The following is a 20,069-nucleotide window of genomic DNA, read 5'->3' on the forward strand; positions in this document are numbered from 1 at the left end:
GATAGCCAATCAGCTTCTAACTTCAGCTTGTTCAATTAAGGCAAAAAACTTGTAAGCAGATTTTGCACTCTGCAGTTTTAGTAAGTCAACTCTAGTATGAATAATTCAGATGTGCCTAGGGTAGCATGGTGATACTGGGTAACATAGCCAATTTTGTAGGTAGTACTATTTGAGCTGTGTTCACCAAGTGATAAAAAGCTTAGAGCAAATGAAACAAAAAGAGCTATACGAGGATTTCTGATCAATTGCTGTGGGTATAACACATATGCTTATTTCTTCATAAAAAAAATAATCCTAACATTGATTTCCATATATTAAAATAACAAACCTAAGAGCAAAAATTGAATATATTGTGGCTTACCAATCCATAAATGTAATGACCCAAGCAGTAGCACACTTTCTGTCCTATGACAATGCTGACTGATCATACTGTATTTATGGAGGAGCAGCATTGTCACCCTAGGACAGTACTACAGGGCACCTGCCCTCTCCTCGATAAAATAGTGGGAGATGATCTGTAGCTCCCAGAGGTAACCAAAGTTCACAAGGCAGCGCTGAATTCATGCCAGGATCAACAAATAGCTTTTCCCCACTTAGGCTCCATGCACACTGAAGCTCATAAACTGATGTTTTTGGGAATTTGGGCATTATTTTTAACAGCCCATAAACTCCCCTCTGTGTTATCCTATGTGTCCATACACACATGGACGTTTTTGGATTTTTGTCAGCAGTGGAGTTCATGGGCTGTTTTCTGAACACCATAAAATCGTGTTCAGGAGTCGTTTTCCTGACCACAAAAAAAGCCAAACACTCATAAACGCTGATAAACATTGATAAATGCTCAAAAACATGGCTCACCAGTGTCTTTTTTATGTTTTTGATCCATTGGAAAAAAAACGCTAAAAACCACTAATAAACTCTATTGCAAAAACGTAAAAAAAAACGTTGAAAGACTCACTGCAAAGCTACTGGCGTTTTTATAACATTATTTTAACCTTCAGTGTGAATGGAGCCTTAAAGGGGAAGTAAACACTCCCACTGTAATGGTTCTTTTCATTTAGTCCATTATAATAAGTAATTTTCAAACTATAGCCACTGTAATCCAGCCCAAATCGCATATTACTTCAGGTTTAAAGAAGCGTTAAAAAACTTGTTTCCAGGGGTTAGGCAGCGCCATCTTAAGTATTGTTTTCTGAGTCCACAGTGGAGTGTATTTCCGCCCTTACATTGAGCACTTCCTGTACTGTTAAACAAGCCTCCTTCTCAATCCAACGTTTCTATGGCAACCCTGCTTCCCTGTTCATAGTTGACTTGTTTTATTTCATAGTATTTACTTGTGCCGATTGTCTAATGTTTGCCTTTGTCAGTCTTATCAGCTTTAGCAGACAAGACTGCAGTAATGGCAAGGTTTACACTGCATGTGATATCACATGGTCACATGGGGTGTAGGAGGAAGCTCTGAATGATTCTGCAGCCTCCTGGGATATCAGTAGTGTGCCGTAGGAAGTCCTGATAACAGATAGACAAGCACATAGAGAGTGTGCCGTAAATCGGGGGAGATCTGGGCATGCTCAGTGATGTCACTCTAAATAACAAAAAGGATTACAACAATACTAAGCAAGTAAGGCGATATCTACAAGCAGTGTTCATTAGGGTTTTTTATGCTGATTTACATGGAACAACGTTGTGGGGGAGAGTTAACAACCATTTTAATGAACAGATAAAACCAAACGTTAAGTGAACAATCCAAGGGGTAGCAAATAAGAGCAGTTCATTGTTAGCCCTTGTACACATGGTCGGAGATTCCGACGGAGTGTGGTCTCCATCGGACTGTTTCCGTCGGAATATCCGACGGACCAACTTTTCCAACTTGCCGGTAAAATTTTCCGACAAAATGCTCCGATCGGACATACTCCGATCATGTGTAGCCTACTCCGACGGACAAAGTGCCATGCATGCTCAGATCAAATTCCTAGACCAAAGCTATTGGCTACTAGCCTGAACGTAGTCCCATCATAACGAAATAACATCATCACGTTATGTACAATCGGATTTTCCGACAACTTTGTCCGACCGTGTGCATGCAACATAACTTCCGGACCTCTTCCGGAATTAATTCGTCGGAGTTACTCCGACGGATTTGGTTGTCGGAATCTCCGACCGTGTGTACAAGGGCTAAGAGTTTACACACACTTTAAATGTATATTTTATTGTTTCTTTTGTATACTGTTGATATAGTCCACACTATTTTAAGATACATCAAACTATTCACAACATTCCTAGCCCCCAAAGGCACTTGCAGTCTAACACCCCACCACAGCCTCACACACACACACATACACACATTAGGGCAACTTTAGATTGAGATCAATTAACCTACCAGCATGCTTTTGAGTGATTGTGGGAAATCAGAGCATTAGGAGATGAAGAAGATGCAAACTCCAATGGTTCGATTTTCCTTCAAACGTTCATGCAGAAAATATGAAAAATAATTTATCAGAACATTAACAAACATATGTTAGGCAATGAGTACTGCACCCTTTCTAATGATGTCACATCCCTAAAGTCAATACAGATACATGAACATCCCATCCATTATTTCATGTACCTGTATCATAACTTTCTTTCTTGTCTTCATTGAGTCAGCTAATTTCATTTGAAAGCCCTAAAATTTCATCCAGACCTGCTACTTGAATGGAATCCCAGACGTATTAAACTGGTTTCATTACGATATTTTATGTGTATGATTTTTTTGGAATGAAAACATAATTTGGTTTCACCCCATTAAACAGCAGAATATCAAACAAACATTCTGAAAACAAAAATTGCAAAATTCTACATGTGTACGGCTAGCTTTAGTGTCCTTGGTCAGAAACATGCACAAGACCCCAGAACTGCTAAGCAAGGGTGCTAAGCCTCCTTGCCTTAAAGTGAATGTCAATGCTAAAACTAAAATCCCTGCATCTATAGACACCCACAATCTAACACTAACCCATCTAACCCTGTAAAGAAGAAATCACCATACATACCTTTCCTGAAGCTGATTTGACTCGATCCCGCACTGAGCTGTCATCCGCGGACTCGCTGTGTAGTTGTGTGCAGAGGACTTGTCCAACAACAGAAGTGACATCACTTCACATTCATTTCACAGCCATTGTGGGCCGTGTCCTCTGCAGAGCTTCCACCGCTGGAGATCAGGTCGGATCGGCTTCAGAAAATGTATGTATACTATTTTTTTCTTTATAGGGCTAGATAGGTTAGTGTGATGCCGCGTACACACGACCGGGTTTTCTGGCAGACTAGGTCTGACGGTCTTCCTGACGGACTTTCAACGGAGTTTCGACTGACTTTCCGAACTAACGGACTTGCCCACACATGAATGGACTAAGTCCGTTCGAACGTCCGTTCATTTTAAATGTGATGACATAAGACTGGACTAAAAAAGGAAGTTCAATAGCCTGTAGCCAATAGCTTCCCTTGTGCCGTATTTGGTCCGTTGGACCAGCATACCGACGAACGGTTTCCCGATAGGAATTGAGTCCATCGGACAGATTTGAAATATTTTCTATTTCTAGGTCCGTCTGATTTTTTTTAAAATGAAAAACGTTCGGATTAGCCCACACATGATCGGAATGTCCGACGAACTGATTCCGTCTGACCTAGCCTGTCGGAAAGTCCGGTCGTGTGTACGCAGCATTAGATCGTGGGTGTCTATAGATGCAGGGATTTTAGTTTTAGCATGGACGTCCACTTTAAACCTGAGGATACATGTGTTGTTCTTATAATGTATCCCCCTTAAAACAAAGCAGCAAGAATCCACAGGGTACATGACAAATGGCAACAAATGAACTGTTTTTTGTTTGTAGCGTTTGGGTGTATCGCAATGTGGCTCTTTATGGAAACTTTAACTTTCTGATAATACACAGATGAGCTCTAATCAGAGATTCAATGTCAAATGAGGACATCATAAGAGAAAATGCAGAAAAACAAATGCAGAGAGATGGATTCTAAATAATATTAATGGTTTAGACATTCTTGGCTATACAATAGCATATAAGAGCCAGAAAACAATTCATGCATTGCTCTGACGTTAGTTGGTGAACACTGAGATCCAAAAACATTATATATTCTGAGCCTGGATGAATATAGACCTTTACTAAAACTCCCATCACTGACATTTTTCTTCACTTCCCGTCCACAAGACATGGCAGAAAATTAAAGGTTTTCCCCCAAAATGGAGGGCAATGCCACATTTGACAGCTGTCACCAAAAATAGGACAGAGGGAGGGACCTAGCCTTTTAAGAATGGCAGCTTCCAGATTGTATATTGCCTTTATCCTTCTGAAAATGCCAATTGCCTGGCTTCCATACTTATCCAGTGGTTTCAATACTTTATGAGTCAAAAAAAAAAACACAGAAATATGTAGATCATGAATCAGTGTGAGGTCCAAAATCCATATCTGTGTTCTTTACTTAGGTCAGCAAAAATACGAAAACCACTGATTTAACACAGCTTTTCTCAACCTTTTGTAACATGGGGAACCCATGAAATAACTTCCCCCTGCTATATTAACATAATACCACATGAACAGTAAGTTGGGATATAAAACTAAATACAATTATAAAGAATGTGGCATACCTAAAGTATTGCAAACCAAGGGCTGCTCTATTCAACTCAATTATTTTCAATAAAAATAATACCACAAAACAAATAATATTAATAATAACCAGAAAAGAAATGCACATAGTAAAAATCGCAGTGTTCCCTTGCATTGGTGTTGTGTGTAAAAATGTCCCCTTTGCGTTGGTGGTCAGTGAGAAAAGGACCATTTTTCATTGGTAATCATTGGAAGTAGTGCCCCCCCCCCCTTACATTGGAAGTCTTTGAGAAAAGGACCATTTTCATTGGTAATCATTGGCAGAGGGGTCCACCTTTCATTGATGGTCACTGGGAGAAGGATCGCTTTCCCTTGGTGATCATTGGGGGAGGTGTCCCCTTACATAAGTAGAGAAAGGACACTTTTCATTGGTGTGGTCTGTGGGAGAAGAACCACTTTTCATTGGTGATCATTGGGGGAGGTGTCCCCTTACATTGGTTGACAGTAGGATAAGGACCACCTTTCACTGGTGATCATTGGAAGAGGGGTCCCTTTACATTGGTGGCCTTCAGGAAGAATGCTTCTTACACTGGGGGTCATCGGAAGAATACCCCCTTTATAGATGGCTAAAAAGATCATTAGTGTCAGTGGTTACTGATTTTACAGAAAAAAAATTGCTAATTCTCAAGAAACCCCTACCACCTTCTGGAGGAGCCCTAGTTGAGAAAGGCCAATTTTGACAGTCAAGCAACTAGCATTTTCAGAAGGAGTGATCAGCAATGCCTTCATATGCAGTTTCCTTTAATGCCCAACTTCAATGCATTTTACAGTTTATATTTTAGTTTGGGATACAATGGGGAAGGGTTAAATCCACCTTCAGGTTTCTACTTCTGCCTGTGTCTCTATTATGATTTCAATTATTTCTTGAATTCTTGTCACTGGAACAGAAAGGGAGTGGAAATCTTTCCAACTGTAACAAAACAGCAATAAAAACACCTAATTTTTAGGCAGTGAAAGATCAGCATTTGATTATACCTGTAGATTATTTTTTCGTTGTGAGGTCTGTGTCCCACTGGGGAGAGTCACCCTTCTTTTTCTCCCAATAACATCTTGGGGTTGATTTACTAAAGGCAAATAGTGCACTTTGTAAAGCTGGTACACACAGGCAGTTTTTTGCCATTCAACCAAGCGGGCTGAATCAAACAAACTAAGGAGCTTGCTGTACTAACTGCAATGTTAGTGCAGTGATCTCCCTGCTGAGCTGTTGTGTTCTGACAGGGGGTCTGCCCCCCCCCCCCCCCCCGCCAGAACACACTGGTCAGCGCTCGCAGCCATTGGCTGTGAGAGTTGATTGGATGCTGACCGGCGACTGTTTTTCCAGCATGCCAGTTCAACAGAAGCCGGATGTTCAGCTGGCTTCTGTCAGACAAGCTGCTTTACACACGGGCTGAATGTTGGCCAGTTTATGTTGAACCGGCCAATACTGGCCAATATTTGGCCCGTGTGTACCAGGCTTAAAGTGTTACTAAACCCACAACAGTAAAATCAGTCTATATATCCAGTAAAGTATGCTTGTTATAATCACTGTGGAATCTAAGGGGTTATTCCTCCTCATTGTGTAAAAATTATGTTTAATCTTGTCTTCTCTGATCCTCCCCTTCTTCCACAGTCCCCAATCCATCTCCTGACAAGACATAGCCTTGGGGGCACTCTGCACATGCTCAGTTTGGTGTGTACTGCTAGAGAAAGTTTTTTATGCTTGGGAGGGTGAATGTGATCAGTGCAGGTGAGAAAAGGTATTTAGCAGTTTATATTTCCTAATATTTGCATCCACTGCATATAGGTGGTGATGAGCAGAGAAGAGACAACGCCCAGACACCCCTAATGGACTCTGTAAACAAGGCAGAGCGCCGTTCTGCCAGAGGGGAAAATTGAGATCTTGTGTTTCTGCTAAGAAGAAACATGGATATCTGTTTTCCTTTAGTCAAAGTGCATCCCACACAGTTAGCAAGCACCCCCTAGTGACACATTTAACCCCTTGACTGCCCCCGATGTTAACCCCTTCCCTGTCAGTGTCATTAGTACAGTACATTAGTCATACATTTTTAGCACAGATCACTGCATTGGTTTTACTGCTTCCCGAAAAGTTTCACTTAGTGTCAAATTTGTCTGCAGGAATGTCGCAGTCCCGCTAAACATCGCTGATCACTGCCATTACTAGTAAAAATTATTTAAAAAATAAAAAGTCCCTAAATCTATCCCATAGGCTGTAGATGCTATAACTTTTGCACAAACCGATAATTATACGCTTATCTGAATTTTTTTTAACTTGGCCTAAATTGATGAAGAAATTTGATATATATATATTTTTTTTATTTATTGGGTATGTTTTATTGCAGAAAGTAAACAATATTGTTTTTTTTTTCAAAATTGTCAGTCTTTTTTTGTTCATAGTGCAAAAAATAAAATCTGCAGAGGTGAGCAAAATACTACCAAAAGAAATCTCTATCTGTGGGAAAAAAAGGACATTCATTTTATTTGGGTACAACGTCGCATGACAGCTCAATTTTTATTTAAAGTAACGCAGTGCCGTATTGCAAAAAAAATGGCCTGGTCGGGAAGGGGGTAAAACCTTCTGGAGCTAAAGTGGTTAATAAAGCCGTGTCCCTACCCCATATCGGGAAAAATATAGCCATGAACTGAACTTGATGACCAGTGTTAGCAACACCAGTCTAAACAACGGAGTCGTACACATCCAATAATAACAGAGGAAGTCATTCATTGTGCTGAAAAGCACAAACCCAAAGCAAAATAAAAGCCATTCAAAAAACTGCTGTCAGGACCAAAAAATAGAGAATTATTTTGTAAACTAAGCATGTGAAGAAGGAATACATACGATTAACAGCATCAGTCCCAAGAACAAACTCAAATGAGCATTGTGGGAAACTCAGATTTTTCAAATATAAATTTATTCAAAGATTGTAATAATAAACGACATATATTGATAACAAAATCTACACATAAACTCATTACTACACAATGCCAGCAGCAATTATAGGAAAACCAACAGAAACCATCAATTTCATCAATATTCCTTCAATTTGGTTGGTCCGAACAATGCAATTTGCTAATTCGTTTGCACAGTTCTCAGTTCTTTAAAACCACTTTTCAATAGTTACGAATTTTATTGAAGTTCAGTGAACTGGAAGTAATATTGATGTAGCATCACATAAATCTTCATGTTAAATATTGCGCACGTGTAACATTTGCAGGTATTAATTGCTCACCGAAACATCACAGTCTCGCTTTTTGTAGCGCTAGGCAAGTGCATTTTGTTTTGTTTCATTCATTTTCAATGTATTTTTTTTTTTTTTTTTTTAGAACTTAGAGGGGGTAGGGTTAACAGCTGTTGACCAAAGCTTGTTTATATATGTTGTTGTGATGCATCAAAATGCATGTTGTATGCATTGTGGTGTGTGCACATTGACTTCTATGGGCCTTCTACTTCACTAAGCTTCAAAAAAGAAACATGCGGCACTGAAATGGGAACATACCAGGGTGGATAAAAATATATGATTATTTAAAAAAAAAAATGAAAAAATATTTGTTTTTTTTTTAAATCAGATTTTTGTTGATTTAAATAGATTTTTTTTTTAATCAAATTTATTTTAATAAAATTCTTTTGGAGTCACAATCTATATAAAGATAGTTTTCTATCCAGGGTACAATAATAATTTAGTTTATTCAGCATGAAATGGAGCTTAGTTATGTAGCATGAGGCTGTATATTCTGTAATATTTACATTTTTGGTAAACTCATTCAATGAATGCAAGCTGAGATAGCATGCACCGCATTGATACATTCACACAATTTCGCAGTAACCATGAGGTAAAACAAAGTTCAGGAATATTCCTTTATCCCATTGTTTTGCAAATCTATGTACACTAAAAACTGTATTATTGAATCATTTCTGATATCGCTGTTTTACTAACCTGAGAGCTTATTATTCTAAATAGAAAGCCTTCATTTATTTTGCAAAAATAAAGATTCTAACTACCAGCAAGAATGAGTCCTTACATTTAAAGAGCACCTGTCATTTCAGATCCATCTTGGCAGTGCCTTTTAGCAGGCATCCACTCACCTGCTGCTGCCACGTCCCTCATCTTGTTGTGTCACTGCTGCATCACCAGCCATCCCAGTAAAGTGAATAGGACTGTCGGCGAGTAAACAGCGGGTCAGAGAAGGAGCCACTGCGGGACAGAAATGACTGATGCTCTTTACAAAATTTGATTTAAAACGAGTTGATTTAAATCAAGCCTTTTTACTAGTGATTTAAATCATGATTTAAATTGTGATTTAAATCAACTTGATTTAAATCGTGATCTAAATTGGCTTGATTTAAATCGTGATTTAAATCGACTTTAAATCAAATCCACCCTGTAACATATACTATTTTTAGTAAAGGAAAGTTGGATGCATGTGTTTTAGAACACATTAAACCACAACAATGTAAATGGGTCCTGCATGCAGCTCTTCATCACTTCACTGCTACTCACAGTTTACATAAAGAACATAAGAGCATGATTCCTGCATTTCTATAGCAGTTGCAGGTAAGTTTATCCTGAATAGTACTAGGATGGTAAGAGCAATGCGCTAAAGGTAACCATTTAATCAGGTTGGCCGACATGAATTATGACTATTGGCATAGACTCCAGCATGCCTACATAGACGACATATATCTAAATACTGTAACAAAATACTGTCTGTGAGATGGCAGGTTCTGAATACCTACCAGCTGCAATCATAAACAAAACATGTAACAAAATGTGCAACAATTGCATGACACTATACAGAAAAGGCATTCTACAGCTACAAACAGAAAAAAAGAATGAATTGAGATAAGGCACAAATGAGCGTACTATAGACAAAACACACTTCAAAAGCATGCAAGTAAAAATATTTGCCTAAAGCGATATTACATTTTGTACAGTATATAATAAAACAAAATCATGGTGACAAATGACATATAAACAGGATGTTTTGCTACTATAGGAAGTGCCTTAAGCCGCATCAGATGGGAAAAGCAAACATCTATAGGCTTGCTCTACACCATTTGATTATTAGTGACTGTAATTTCAAGTAACTGTGGGACTGTTTGTCAGCTACATCAAAAGGTAGCATACAAATACGCCATTTACCCTGCATTCCAGCCTCTAGGTGGCGGACCATGGTTGTGTACCTATCGTCTCCTATTTCCACCTCTTTAAATACGTTTTCCTCTGCTCACATAACTCCTGTCTCTAGAGGAAGATCCCGCAATGCATTTAACACCAGTTATTAATATGCCAACATTTTGAATCTGCACAAAGATAACTTACAAATGTATACACAATAAGGATGCCTGATTTACAAACATATTGCTTAGTAGAGTAGTATGTCATATAATGTATTTAGACAAATTTGCTCAGGGCTAACATACATTGGGGCTGATTTACTAAAACTGGAGAGTGCAAAATCTGGTGCAGCTGTGCATAGCAACCAATCAGCTTCCAGTTTTTTTGTAAAGGTTTAAATGAACAAGCTAAAGTTAGAAGCTGATTGGCTGCCATGCACGGCTGCACCAGATTTTGCACTCTCCAGTTTTAGTAAATGAACCCCAATGTTAGATCTTATATATACCAATACAAAACATAGTAGTGTACTTCCTCTTCAAATCAGCCAATTTAAAAGTAATCGTAGTGGTCCACGTGTCAACGTGCCTAATGCTGAAACCATGGAGTTGATTTAGGAAAGGCAAATAGGCAGTGCACTTGTTAAAGTGCAGTTGCACACTGCAAGGGAAGTTGCTCCGGGGCTTACTAAATGAGCAGACGCTCTGCTGACTTCAATCGTCCAATCACACGCGCACGCAAACATTCTGTTTTATTTTTATTTGATTGAGTATTCTTTGCCAAATGAAGCGTTACCTCATTTACAAAGCTCTGGAGCAATTTCACTTGCAAACTGCAACTGCACTTTGCAAAGTGCACAGTCCATTTGCCTTTAATAAATCAACCCCTATGTCTGTGTTGCCCAACTAAACTTATTTTTTTTCTTAATACTAAACTGAAAGAAAGCAAGGGAAAATCTGCTATGGACAACAGTCTGAGAAAGTTCATCCTTCAGATGCTTTTGTTTAACATATAAAGTAATTTATGTTTACTCACATAATACTTTGTTTATAAGCACAAGGTACCACATGCAAACATACTGCTTCTATGGATCCTAATACAATCCTAATCCAGGATGGTTCTTAGTATTCCAGCTGTTGTGGAACTACAGGTCACAGCTTGCAATATCAGCAGTCCAAAAATCAAAGTGGTTGTACGCCCTGTACAACCACTTTTACCTACAGGTAAGCCTATATTAAGGATTACCTGTAAGGTGCTTGAAATATCTCCTAAACCTTCACGGTTTAGGAGATATTTACAAAAAAGGAAATCGTGCAGGCATTTAAAAGTAAATAAGTAAATAAATCTCTGTGCAGGCATTTAAAAGTATTTTATCCATCGATTGACTAGTCATTTCAGTTTTGGAAGGAACAATCGGTAGTGAGGTTGGTGAGCAATTACAGACACAAATGCTTCTACAGCTGACTGCGTGCAGATCTTACTGTAAAATAGTAACTTTTTTTTAGAATAGTTTCTTTCTATAATTAAAAGACTTGTGATCATAAAGTTCTGCTAATCTTTTCTGGGAAAAAAGCTGCCTGGGATGATTCAGAGTGAAATGGCTGCAGCATGCCTCAATTTCTCCAACGTGCCCCCTGGATCCAGACATTTGCAGTGTCTTTCCAGATAGCTGGAGGCTTCAGATTCTTTGGGGTTTTGTTCTAGGAGGAGCTATGGCTTCACCTGAGTGACATCTGCGAGAGCTGTGTGCCAGACAGTACGTGCTGCACAAGAGGCTTCCTTCACTCTCTTCCCTGGGTCTGCCTCAGGGCACACATTTCTGGTCATTGCAAGGAAAACTCTCCTGTTTGTTTTCCCACACATCCCCTCAGAGGTTAATTGGAACTATTGACAAGGAAATAGCTACAAACATCACTCTGGCTAATGCATTACCTAATGTATAGCATTGTAAGCAGATACAATAGCTAGCAAATTGCAATGGACAATGTGATGTGACAGCTTATCACTTTCTATAACTAGTAATGTTTAGTCACATTCATCTGGACTTGTTCTGTGATGTTGAAGAAGTTCACCACTCTTCCAAGTAGATCCCTAAGTTCAAATGAGAGTCAGGAATGTATCCAGGCATCTGTCCTGGCAAATTCCACAGTGATTGGATTAAGATGGCTAGGTTACCCATGTAGCTGTTGTGCAAATGTTGGGGTTGGTTCCTGATATTATTATTATTATACAGGATTTATATAGCGCCAACAGTTTGTGCAGCACTGATATTCATTAGAACTTAGTCACTCAATCGTCAACATTGTCTTTGAAGGTTTCCACCTATCCAAGTCTTGGTACAGATAGTAGTCACATGCAACTTGGCTTTTTCCTTAAGATGAAGACGTGTTGCTCATCCAAGTAGAGCTGAGACAGCTACTTGGATGAGTGGCTAAATGTCTTCATTGCTGTCCTTGAAGGTTCTCCTTTATCCAATAGTTGGTATGCCACGTCTTGGGATAAATGAGAACCTTCAAAGTTTCAACTGGTCACTTCAAATGAGTGCTTAGAACCAACCCCAGCATCTGTCCTGACAAATTCAATGGTGATTAGATAAAGATGGCTTGGTTGCCAGGTAGCTATAAATGTTTGAGAAAGTTCCTGATACTCATTAGAACTTCGGAAGCTACTTTGATTAGCTAATAAATAGCTTCATCATTATTTTTAAAGGTTCTCCTTCATCCAAGTCTTTGTATAGTAGTCGCATGCAACTGGGCTTTTTCCGTAAAGTTGAAAACGTTTTGCTCATCCAAGCGGAGCTGAGACAGCTACTTGGTTGAGCAGTGAAATGTCTTCAATGTTGTCTTTGAAGGTTTTCTTTTATACAATAGTTGGTTATGCAAAATCTTGGGATGAAGTAGAACCTTCAATGTTTTAAATGGTCAGTTCAAATGAGTGCCTAGAACATACCCCAACTTGACATATTCCACGGTGATTAGATGAATGTGGCTAGAGTTCCAGGTGGCTATAAATGTTGGAGAAAGTTCCTGATACAGTACTCATTAGAACTTAGGAAGCTACTTGGATAAGCTGCAAAACCTCAACATGATCTTTGAAGGTTCTCCTTTATCCAATAGTTGACATACCAAATCTTGGGATAAATGAGAACCTCCAAAGTTTCAACTGGTCAGTTCAAATGAGCACCTAGAACTTACCCCAGTTTGATAATTTCCATGGTTAGATTAAGGTGCCTAGGTTAAGAAAGTTCCTAATACACATTAAATAGGAAGCTATTTGGATGAGTTGCTAAACATCTTCAACATTATCTTTGAAGGTTCTCCTTTATCCAATAGTCGGTATGCTAAGTCTTGTGATAAATAAGAACCTTCAAAGTTTCAACTGGTCAGTTTAAATAAGTGCCTAGAACCTACCCCATCATCTGTCTTGATAAACTCCATGGTGATTATATTAGGGTGGTTAGGGTATCAGGTGGCTATAAATGTTGGAGAAGGTTCCTGATACTCATTAGAACTTGGATGGACTGCTAAACATTTCCAACATTATCTTTAAAGGTTCTCATTCATCCTGGTCCTGGTATAGTAGTCACATTCATCTGGGCTTTTTTTTGCAAATGGATAACGTTTCAAACTCATCCAAACCGACCTGAAGAAGCTACTTGGATAAGTGGCAAACCATCTTCAACTTTGTCTTTGAACATTCAAGTCTTGGTATAAACAGTAGTAACATTCAACTGGGATTTTTCTGTAAACCAAAGAGGCTGTGCACCCATCCAATCTGACCTGAGGAAACTATTTGAATAAGTGGCAAACCATCTTCAATATTGAAGGTTCCAGTCTTAGTATGAACAGTAGTAACATTTAACTGGACTTTTTCTGTAAACCAAATAAGTTTCGCACTCATCCAAGCTGACCTGAGGAAGCTACATAGATAAGCAGCAAACCTTCTTCTATATTGAAGGTTCAAGTCTTGGTATAAACAGTACTAACATTCAACTGGGCTTTTTCTGTAAACTGATAAAGTTTCAAACTCATCCAAGCCAACCTGAGGAAGCTACTTGGATAAGCGGCAAACCATCTTCAACACTGAAGGTTCATGTCTTGGTATAAACCGTAGTAACATTCAAATGGGCTTTTTCCATAAAGTTGAAGACATCTCGCACTCATCCAAGCGGAGCTGAAGAAGCAACTTGGATGAGTGGCAAAAAATCCTTAACAGGTCTGGCTAAATGTGACTAAACAGTACTACCTACACTATGACCTGGATAAAGGGAACCTTTGTCAGACACTTACCACCCACTGTTTACAAACAATCAGGACTAATGATGATCTGACACATTCTCACAACAAGTTGTCCCCAGGGGGTCCAGCTGTGATCCGATCACCCTGCTGGGCAGTGATGGGACTTCCTAGGGCAGTGAAATCCCTAGGCCAGTATGATTTAGTAGGGATCACACACACACAATCGGTGATCCAGGCTGCAGAAAGATGCACAGATGTAGCAGATGGAGGAGAGCCTTCCTGGAATGCTAGGGTATGATGGAGGCAGCCTCCTTGTACAACACACAGGCAGCTCCCAGCACCATGGCACCCAGCACCATGGCACCCATCAGACACATCCAAGCCATACAAGCTCTGGGACACAGAGGTGACAACCCCATCAGGAATGTCCCCTGTACCCTGGGAGGGGATGTCACTGAGACAGAGCACAGAAGAAGGAGAGCCCACACAGACACTCAAAGTTTTCCTTACAGGACACCCCCTCCCCCCCACCATCCTGAGGAGCGGGGTGCCAAGCTGTGCCAGGAGAGGAGCACTGCTCAGCTGGAACTTTTCTTTTATTGATGCCCTCTCCTCTCTCCTCCTCATCACCCACACCAGCAGACACAGGGCTAGCACGCAGCACTCCGGGGACATAGGACGGCTTCTGTTACCTTATGTATCGCTGAAATGGGGGGTTATGGACAGCAGGTCGCACGACGTATGCAGCTACTCCAGTAAATCCCTGCCAGCATGAAACCTATCAGAGGCAATGCAACGGGCCTCCCGAGCTCTGCCTGCTCACGGGCGATGACACGCCCCCGGCGCGCCATTGGATCAGCGGCTGGGCCAAATAACACAAGCTGCTGCAGCCGAGGCCCCGCCCAATGTGGGCGAGAGAGGATACAGGACAGCCGAGGACACGCCCCTTGTAGACGAGCGATGATACAGGAGAGCCGAGGGCACGCCCCAGTGGAGGAGCAATAATACAGGAGATCAGAGGAACCGCCCTCGTCAATAAGAGATACTACAGGAGAGCCAGGGCTCTTCTGTACGAGGGGCGAAACAGGGAGCCGAAGCTCCGCCCCCTGTGGACAAAAGATGATACAGGAAAATATAAGCTCCGTCCCATGTGAACGAAAGATGATACAGGAAAATAAAAGCTCCGCCCCCTGTGAACGAAAGATGATGCAGGAAAACAAAAGCTCCGCCCTGTGAACAAAAGATGATACAGGAAAAAAAGCTCCGCCCCTGTGAACAAAAGATGATACAGGAAAACAAAGCCCCGCCCCCATGTGGACAAAAGATGATAAAGGAGAACCAAAGCTCCACCCCTATGGGTGAGAGATGATGAAGGACAGCCAAAGCTCTGCTCTGTGAATGAGAGATGATACAGGAGAGCCAAAGCTCCGCCCCCTGTGGAGGAGAGATGATGGAGAGCCAAAGCTCTGCCCCTGTGAACAAAAGATGATGCAGGAAAACAAAAGCTCCGCCCCTGTGAACAAAAGATGATACAGGAGAGCCAAAGCTCCGCCCCCTGTGGAGGAGAGATGATGGAGAGCCAAAGCTCTGCCCCTGTGAACAAAAGATGATGCAGGAAAACAAAAGCTCCGCCCCTGTGAATAAAAGATGATACAGGAGAACCAAAGCTCCGCCCCCTGTGAGCGAGAGATGATACAGGAAAACAAAGCTCCGCCCCCTGTGGACAAAAGATGATACAGGAGAACCAAAGCTCCACCCCTGTGGGTGAGAAATGATGAAGGAGAGCCAAAGCTCTGCCCCGTGAATGAGAGATGATACAGGAGAAACAAAGCTCCATCCCTTGTGGAGGAGAGATGATGGAGAGCCAAAGCTCTGCCCTGTGAATGAAAGATGATACAGGAGAGCCAAAGCTCCACCCCCTGTGTAGGAGAGATGATGGAGAGCCAAAGCTCTGCCCTGTGAATGAGAGATGATACAGGAGTGCCAAAGCTTCACCCCCTGTGTAGGAGAGATGATGGAGAGCCAAAGCTCCGCCCCTGTGAACAAAAGATGATACAGGAAAACAAAAGCTCCGCCCTTGTGAACAAAAGTTGATACAGGAAAACAAAAGCTCCGCCCCCTGTGAACAAAAGATGATACAGGAGAACCAAAGCTCCGCCCCCTGTGGAGAAGAGATGATGAAGGAGAGCCAAAGCTCCGCCTCCTGTGAGCTAGAGATGATACAGGAAAATAAAGCTCCACCCCCTGTGGACAAAAGATGATACAGGAAAACCAAAGCTCCACCCCTGTGGGTGAGAGATGATAAAGGAGAGCCAAAGCTCCGCCCCATGAATGAGAGATGATACAGGAGAAACAAAGCTCCGCCCCCCCTGTCGAGGAGAGATGATGGAGAGCCAAAGCTCCGCCCCTGTAAACAAAAGATGATACAGGAAAACAAAAGCTCCGCCCCGTGAACAAAAGATGATACAGGAGAACCAAAGCTCCGCCCCCTGTGGAGAAGAGAGGATGAAGAAGAGCCAAAGCTCTGCCTCCTGTGAGTGAGAGATGATAGAGGAAAATGAAGCTCCGCCCCTGTGGACAAAAGATGATACAGGAGAACCAAAGCAAACCATTTTTTAAAATGTATTAAATTACCTTAAGCGATTGCCGCTCACCGGCTTTCATATGGCAGGCAGGTGGTGCAGCTCTCGTTCTCGGAGGGCGTCATATGATGTCCCTCCATTTAAACAGGGAATGCACGCCATCGTTTGCATGCATCCTTGTTCCTTCGGTGGTGGCGTGTCACAAAGACACCGCTCGCCACCGAGGGGGGTGAACAGCCATTGGGCATGGCTGTTTACGACGTGATCGGCCGCAATGAAGTCACGGGCGATCACAGGTGGTACCACCCCACTTTGTACGGCACATGCACGCGATCTCGAGCTCGCTGCACATGCATGTCGGTGGTGGCGTGTTCCTGGGAACACCGCTCGTCACCGACGCTGGTAAACAGCCATTGGCCAGCTGCTGTTTACCACGTGATCGGCTGTGATCCTTTCACAGCCGATCACTAAATTCCAACAAACCACGGTAACGAAATGTTACCGGGTTATCCTCCTCACACACCAATCATGTGTGAGAAGGAGAGTTCGGTAATATCTGATTACCGCTTACAGTGTACACCAATCACCCTAATTGCCCCCCCCCCCCCAATAAAGAGGCCCTGCACCACCCATCAAAGTACCTGTCACAGGTCATCTGAGTACCTGTCACAGTCCATCAGAGTACTTGAGTACCTGTCACAGTCCATCAGAGTACCCGAGTACCTGTCACAGTCCATCAGAGTACCCGAGTACCTGTCACAGTCCATCAGAGTACCCGAGTACCTGTCACAGTCCATCAGAGTACCTGAGTACCTGTCACAGTCCATCAGAGTACCTGAGTACCTGTCACAGTCCATCAAAGTACCGAGTACCTGTCACAGTCCATCAGAGTACCTGAGTATCTGTCACAGTCCATCAGAGTACCAGAGTACCTGTCACAGTCCATCAGAGTACCCGAGTACCTGTCAAAGTCCATCTGAGTACCCGAGTACCTGTCACAGTTCATCTGAGTAACCGAGCACCTGAGTACCTGTCACAGTCCATATGAGTACCTGAGTACCAGTCACAGTTTATCTGAGTACCTGTCACAGTCAATATGAGTACTTGAATACTTGTCACAGTCCATATGAGTACCTGTTACAATCTATATGAGTACCCAAGTACCTGAGTACCTGTCACAGTCCATATGAGTACCCAAGTACCTTAGTACCTGTCACAGTCCATATGATTACCCGAGTACCTGAGTACCTGTCACGGTCCATATGAGTACCCAAGTACCTGAGTATCTGTCACAGTCCATCAGAGTACCCGAGTACCTGTCACAGTCCATTAAAATACAGAGTACCTGTCAAAGACCATCTGAGTACCCGAATACCTGTCACAGTTCATCTGAGTAACCGAGCACCTGAGTACCTGTCACAGTCCATATGAGTACCTGAGTACCAGTCACAGTTTATCTGAGTACCTGTCACAGTCAATATGAGTACCTGAATACTTGTCACAGTCCATATGTGTACCTGTTACAATCCATATGAGTACCCAAGTACCTGAGTACCTGTCACAGTCCATATGAGTACCCAAGTACCTGAGTACCTGTCACAGTCGATATGATTACCTGAGTACCTGAGTACCTGTCACAGTTCATATGAGTACCCAAGTACCTGAGTACCTGTCACAGTCCATATGAGTACCCAAGTGCCTGAGTACCTGTCACAGTCCATATGATTATCCGAGTACCTGAGTACCTGTCACAAACCATATGAGTACCTGAGTACCTGTCACCACCCTTCAGAGTACCTGAATACCAGTCACCAGCCCATCAGAGTACCCGAGTACATATAAAATGTAAATATAGTGATCTTGCGCAGTGATAAAGATAATCACTCAAAAGCAATAAGTGACATCCACAAAGGGATTTGATAAAGTGCCTATGTCATAAATAGAGATAGCCTTGCGGTTCGCCAGGCGGTCGGTTCACGGCGAACTTTGCTCGTTCATGATTCACCAAACTGGCGGACTTCTGGTGCTGTTCGCTGCGGTCATATTTGTTTACATTGTGAAGAACTTTGACCCATGACACATCTATCATGGGGTACAGGACAGCCAATTGAGACATTTCAGCACATGGACATACCCCCTACCTTATCAATGGACCTGATCTGCCGGCCATTTTACATTCTGTCTTTTGTCAGTGTAGGGAAAGGACGCTGTGTGGAGCAGGGACAGTCAGTCTAATTACTAGCTAGCTATTACTATTAGGTCCACAAAAGTCCTTTTAAGGACTGGTATATGTGTACAGTATATAGGGTTGTAATACACTTATAATATACTTTATTTCAAATATAGAAAGTATATTCTGGTGCACTGCTGACTGCTGAGCTGCTGAGTGCTGGCCGATTCTGCAGCTGTCTTTTATCAGTGTAGGGACTGAGGGACAGTTTGGTGTTTGGAGCAGGGACAGTCTGCAATTCACTAGCTACTAGGTCCACAAAGGTCCTTTTAAGGATTGGTATTGGTGTACAGTAGATAGGGATGTAATACACTTATAATATACTTTCTTTCAAATATAGAAATTATATTACGGTGCACTGCTGACTGCTGTGCTGCTGAGTGCTGACCGATTCTGCAGCTGTCTTTTATCAGTGTAGGGACTGAGGGACAGTTTGGTGTTTGGAGCAGGGACAGTCTGCAATTCACTAGCTACTAGGTCCACAAAGGCCCTTTTAACCACTTGAGATCCGCGCTATAGCCGAATGACGGCTACAGCGCGGACCTCCTTTGCCGGGACGACGTCTATTGACGTCGTCCCGTGCACGAGCGGCCTGCGACTCGCCTGATCATTGATCCGAGCAAGGGGTCGATCTCGACCCCTTATCACGTGATCAGCTGTCAGCCAATGACAGCTGATCATGTGATGCAACGGAGCCGGTAATCGGCTATTATTCCTCCTCGTGCTGACAGCGCGAGGAGAAAAAAAAAGAGCCGATCACCGGCCACCTGCCCCCTGCCAGTGCCACCTTAATAAAACATAAGTGCCCCCGTCAGTGCCACCCAGCATTGCCCACAGTACCACCCAGCAGTGCCCACAGTGCCACCCAGCAGTGCCACCCACAGTGCCCACAATCTGCCTCAACAACGGTGCTCACACAACAGCATGTGACACACTTTGACAGAGCCATAGAGCAGCTTCAAGATCAGCTTCAAGTTTATTTTTTCAAAGCTTAATTGAATAAGCTGATGTTAGAAGCTGATTGGCTACCATGCGCAGCTGCGTCAGTTTTGCACTCTCCAGTTTTAGTAAATCAACCCCATGGTCATTGATGACTTCTCCTTCAGAAATTGCCAATGACTGGTTGCAATCTGGCCCTATGACTTGGCAACCAACCATTTTTACAAAGGGGTCAGCAATAGTAGCCAATATAGCAATAGCAGCCAATATATTTTTCTTAACAAATGTTTCCTTTATGTTTTCAATTCAGG

The 20,069-nt window shown here is 42.2% G+C and overlaps 1 protein-coding gene across 2 annotated transcripts in view; it reads right to left on the minus strand.

Moving 5' to 3' along the window:
* Positions 1-14,859, minus strand: part of FNDC3B (fibronectin type III domain containing 3B) — a 467,960-nt gene extending 453,101 nt beyond the window's left edge. The window contains exon 1 of one of the 2 annotated variants that reach the window (XM_077487969.1): positions 14,700-14,859. The gene's annotated coding sequence lies outside the window, so the exon portion shown is untranslated. The remainder of the gene's footprint in view (positions 1-14,699) is intronic. The other variant, XM_077487970.1, reaches the window with a different exon arrangement.
* Positions 14,860-20,069: the final 5,210 nt, after the last annotated feature.

Source organism: Lithobates pipiens, unplaced genomic scaffold (genome assembly GCF_037356315.1).
Source record: "Lithobates pipiens isolate NorthernLeopardFrog02 unplaced genomic scaffold, aLitPip1_a1.2 Scaffold_18, whole genome shotgun sequence".
Taxonomy (NCBI): domain Eukaryota; kingdom Metazoa; phylum Chordata; class Amphibia; order Anura; family Ranidae; genus Lithobates; species Lithobates pipiens.